The following is a 6000-nucleotide window of genomic DNA, read 5'->3' on the forward strand; positions in this document are numbered from 1 at the left end:
ATAACAGTGTAAGGAAATAAATAAAACTGTTCAAGACTTGAAATTGGAAATAGAATCAACAAAGAAAAGCCAAACTGAAAGAAATCTGGAAATGAAAAATTTAGGAACTTGAACAGGAACTACAGAGGCAAACTTCTCCAGCAAAATACAAGAGATCCAAGAGAGATCTCATATTGAAGATATGATAGAAGAAATGGATATACCCATAAAAGGAGAGATTTAAAAAAAACTCCTGACACAAAATATCCAGGAAATATGGGACACTACAAAAATACAAACCCAAGAACAATGGGTATAGAGGAAGGAGAAGGAACTCAGCTCAAAGGCTCAGAAAATGTTTTCAACAAAATCACAGAATAAAATATTCCTATCTTAAAGAAGGACATGTCTATAAATGTGTAAGAAACATACAGAACACCAAATAGATTGGACTAGAATAATAGCATAATAGCAAAATACCACATAATAGCAAAACACCAAACATACAGAACAAAGAAAGATTGAAAGCTTCAAGGGAGAAAGACCAAATAACATAAAGGCAGACCTATTAGAATTACATCTCACTTCTCAATGGGGACTCTAAAAACCAGAAGGGCCTGGACAGATATGCTGCAGACTCTAAGAGACCACAGATGCCAGCCTAGACTACTATACCTAACAAAACTTTCAATCATCATAGATGGAGAAAATATGATAACCCATGATAAAGTCAAATTTAAACAATACCTATCTACAAATACAGCCCTTCAGAAGGTGCTAGAAGGAAAACTGTAACCTAAAGAGGTTAACTATACACATGAAAACATAGGAAATAAATAATTTAACATAATCACAATCAAACAAAGGAAACCCACACATACTACCACCACCAACAGAGTAACAGGAATAAACAAGAACTGGTCACTGATATCTCCAAATATCTATGGTTTCAGTTCCTCAATAAAGACACAGACAAACAGAATGGATGCAAAAACAGGATCCATCCTTCTGCTGCATCCAAGAAACACAACTCAATACCAGTGATAGACATTGTTTTAATACGAAGGGACAGACAAGGATATTCCAAGCAAATGGACCTAAGAAGCAAGCTGGAGTAACACTTTTCATGTCTAACTAAATGTACTTTAAACCAAAACTAATCAAAAGAAATAGGGAAGGACACTGTATGCTCATCAAAGAAAAATCCACCAAGATGACATTTCAAATCTTAATTTCTGTGTCCTGAACACAAGGGCACAAACATTTGTAAAGGAAACACTACTATAGCTTAAATCACATATTGACTCTCACACACTGATAGTGGTAGACTTCAGTACCCCACTCTCACCAATGGACAGGTCTTCCAGATAAAAACCGAACAGATAGGCCGGGCAGTGGTGGTGCACGCCTTTAATCCCAGCACTCGGGAGGCAGAGACAGGCGGATCTCTGTGAGTTCGAGGCCAGCCTAGGCTACTAAGTGAGTCCCAGGAAAGGCGCAAAGCTACACAGAGAAACCCTGTCTCGAAAAAACCAAAAAAAAAAAAAAAAAAAACCCGAACAGATAAATAATGGAGCTAATTAATGTTGTAAACCAAATGGACCTAACAGATATGTACAGAACATTTCAACCAAACATAAAAGAATATACCTTCTACTCATGGAACTTTCTCCAAAATTGATCACATAGTTGGACACAAAGTAAGTCTCATCATATACACGAAAATTGAAATTACTCCCTGAATCCTATTAGATCACCATGGAATAAAGCTTGATATCAACAACAACAGAAACAACAGAAAGCTTACAAACTCATGGAAACTGAACAACTCACTACTGAACGAAAAAAATGTATCAAGACAAAAATAAAAAAGAAATGAAAGACTTTCTAGAATTCAATGAAAATGATACACAGCATACCCAAACATATGGAACACAATGAAAGCAGTGCTAAGAGGAAAGTTCATAGCACTAAGTGCCTTCATAAAGAAATTGGAGAGATCTCATACTAACAGCTTAATAGCACAGCTAAAAGTTCCAGAACAAAAAGAAGTAAGCACACCCAAGAGGAGTAAATGGCAAGAAATAATCAACTGAGAGCTGAAATCAATAAAACAGAAACAAAGAAAACAATACAAAGAATCAATGAAACAAAGAGTTGGTTCTTTGAGAAAATCAACAAGATAGAAAAACCCTTATCCAAAGTAACTAAAAGGCAGAGAGAGAATATCCAAATTATCAGAATCAGACATGGAAAGGAAAGGGGGAATAACAACAGACACTGAGAAAATCCAGAGAATCATAAGGACATATTTAAAGAATTTATACTCAAACAAATTGAAAAATCTAAAAGAAATGGAAAATTTTTTCTTGATAGGTAACACTTACCAAACTTAAATTAAGGCCAGATAAACAATTTAAATAGGCCTCTAACCCCTAGTGAAACAGAAGAAATCATTAAAACTATCCCAGAGTGCCCAGGGCCAGATGGTTTTAGTGCCGAATTCTACCAGACTTTCAAAGAGAAGTTAACACTAATACTCCTCAGATTATTCCAAAAGGAACATTACCCAATTCATTTTATGAGGCCACAGCTACCCTGATACCAAAACTACATAAAGACTCAAGGAAGTCAATTACAGACTAATTTCCTGTATGAACATAGATGTAAAAATACTCAATAAAATACACGCAAACTTAATCCAAGATTCAGTGCAATCCCTGCCAAAATTCAATACAACTCTTTATAGATATTGAAAGGACAATTCTCTACCTCAAATGGAAAATCAAAAAACCCAGGATAGCTAAGACAATAATGAACAAGAAAAGAACCTCTGGAAGTTCTACCATTCCTAATTTCAAGTTGTACTACAGAACTATACTAATAAAAACCACATGGTATTGGCATAAAAACAGACACACTGATTACTGGAATCATATTGAAGAGCCTGACATAAATCCACACACCTGATATGGACACCTGATTTTTGATAAAGAAGACAGAAATACACATTCTAAAAAGCATCTCCAACAAATGGTGCTGGTCAAACTGGATGTCTGCATGTAGAAGAATACAAAGAGACCCATATTTATCACTTTGCACAAAACTCAAGTCAAAGTGGATGAAAAACTTCGATATAAAACCAGATACACTGAGTCTAATAGAAGAGAAAGTATGAAAAAACACTCTGAATACACTGGCATAGGAGACAACTTTCTGAATAAAACACCAATAGTTCAAGCACTAAGATCAACAATAAATGGGATCACATGAAAGTTTCTGTAATTTAAAGGACACAAAGCAGCAGCCTACAGAATGGAAAAGGTTTTTACCAACTTCACATCAGATAGAATAATACTATTCAAAAATCTATAAAAAACTCAAGAAACTATATATAAAAAACCACAAATAATTCAATTAAAATGAGGAACAGATCTAAACAGCGAATTGTCAATGGAGGATTGTCAAATGACCAAGAAACACTTAAAGAAGTATTCAACACCCTTAGCCATTGGGGAAATGCAAATGAAAACTACTTTGAGATTCCATCTTACACCTGTCAGAATGGCTAAGATCAATAAAAAAAGTGATGACTCATGCTAGTGAGAACATTGCTAGTGGGAGTGCAAACTTGCACAGTCTCTGTGGAAATCAATATGGTGGTTCCTTAGAAAAATGGGAGTCAATCTACCTCAAGACCCAATACCACTGTTGGGCAAAGGACGCTCCTTCCTAACCATAAGGACACTTGCTCAACAATGTTCATTGAGGCTTTATTCATAATAGCCAGAAAGTGGAAACAACTTGGATGTCCCTCAACTGACAAATGAATAAAGAAAATGTGGTAGGTTCACACAATGGGGAATTATTACTCAGCTTTTAAAAACAATGACATCATGAAATTTGCAGGCAAATGGATGGAAGCAGAAAAAAATCATCCTAAGTGAAGTAATCCAGACACAGAAAGATAAAGATGGTATGTATGCACTTATAAGGGGATATGAATTATTAAGTAAATGATAACCCAGCTACAATCTATAAATCCAGAGAGGTAAGGAGGAGGATTCTAGGGGTATTTCATGGATCTCCCTTGGCAGGGAGGAATAGAATGTATTTTATAGATAAACTTGGGTCAGATGTGGACTGGAGCTGGGGGATCAGGTTGAGGGGAGATGGGATGGAAGTAGAGAGTGGGGAGAGAAGACAGCTGGAACTAGGGGATGGTGGTAGGGGGTGGAAACCTAGTGCAATGGAAATTTCCTGGAGTCTATGAAGGTGATTCTAATGAAGACTCCTAGTCATGGGGAATACAGTCTCAACTGGCCATCTCTTATGGCCAGGAAAGGCTTTCAGGGGCAGGACTAGATTACATTCAACTGGGTTGTTGGCCAAGGGGTCTCATGGAAATTCCCAAACAACCCAGGCTATTGCTAAGACAAAATACTTTCTGTAGAAACTGACAGTGGGTCCCTATTGCTAGGGACAACATCTACACAACTATTTGAACATCAAGAAGTCTATCTGGTGCCTCCATGGAACCTTCACTCCTACCTTCTAGTCTCTTTGGTGTGAGAAGGTACTTTGCAGGCTAATGAAAGAGAAACATGGACACAATCTTTTACCTTCAATCTGTCCTGCCTACAAGATGCGCTAGAGTAATGGCCACATAGAACTTGTGGAAGCAGCCAGTCAATGTCTGATTTGACCTAAGGCTCATAAGAAGGAACTCATATACTGCTTGGCTAACCTAGAACCAGAGACTAGATATGCCAGAGACCTAGGGTAAAGGCTAAAACCAAACACTACTGGTCTTAAAAAATCAATACAATGATTCCTAATGATATTCTGCTATACTTATAGATCAGTGCCTTGTCCAGTCATCATCAGAGTGACTTGTGGGAAAGAGAGACTAAATTGGAGGTCTCCATTAAATCCCTTCCCTTCTGAGTGCAGGAAATCCCAAGGAAGAAGAGGTGAAAAGATTGTAAGAGCCAGAGGAGATAAGGACACCAGGAGAACAAGACCCTCTGAATCAACTGAGCAAGGCACATATAAGCTCGTAGAGACTGAAGCAGCAAGCACAGGGCCTGCATGGGTCCACACCAGTGATGCATGAATCCTAAATGGTCTTATAATAAAAACCCAGAGCCAGATATCAAAGTGAAAACTGAAAGATCAGAGAAGCAGAGCAAGCCACAGCTACCATCTCTTACCTCACCAACTCCTCAGCCTGAGGGAGACCAAGTTTCTGTCTCCTCCTGCCTTATATTCCTTTCTCTGCCCAGCCATATCACTTCCTGTCTCAACCTTCCCAGTGCTAGGGTTAAAGGTGTGTGATCCCAAGTGCTGTAATTAAAGGTGTGTGCCACTACTGCCTGGGTCTGTTTTTCTTTTAAATTGGATTAATCAGTGTTGCCCTGAACTCACAGAAATCCAGACGGATCTCTGCCTCTGCCTCCCAAGTGCTAGGACTGAAGGTGTGTGCCACCACTGCCTGACTTCTATGGCTAACTCTGTGGCTAGCTCTGTCCTTTGATTTTCAGGCAAGCTTTATTTCCTAGATTACAAACAATACACCATCACACACCAGGTCCTGTGTGTATACTACAGCTATTAGCTTAGTGTTTTTATGGGACTGCTGACTGTGAGAACATGTGGGTCTCTGACTCTTGTGCCTGCTCTCAGAACTCCTGGCCTCCTGTTGGGTTGCCATGTCCAACTTCAGTATGACAGTTTTTCCTTCACCTAATTATATTTTACTTTGTTGTGTTTGGTTGTTATCCCTTAGAAGCCTGCCTTTCCTAATGAGAGACAGAAAGGGAGTGGACTTGGAGGGGAGGGGAGGTGGTGAAGTACTGGGAGGAGTAGAGGGAGGGGAAACTATAGTCAGGATGGAGAGAGAGAGAGAGAGAGAGAGAGAGAGAGAGAGAGAGAGAGAGAGAGAGAGAGAGAGAGAGAGAGAATGAATATGGATAACAGAAAGAGTGGTGGGGAACCCTGATCTTGTTCCTCTGCTCTCTC

The sequence above is a fragment of the Peromyscus eremicus genome, chromosome 12 (assembly GCF_949786415.1).
Source record: "Peromyscus eremicus chromosome 12, PerEre_H2_v1, whole genome shotgun sequence".
In the NCBI taxonomy this organism is placed as follows: Eukaryota; Metazoa; Chordata; class Mammalia; order Rodentia; family Cricetidae; genus Peromyscus; species Peromyscus eremicus.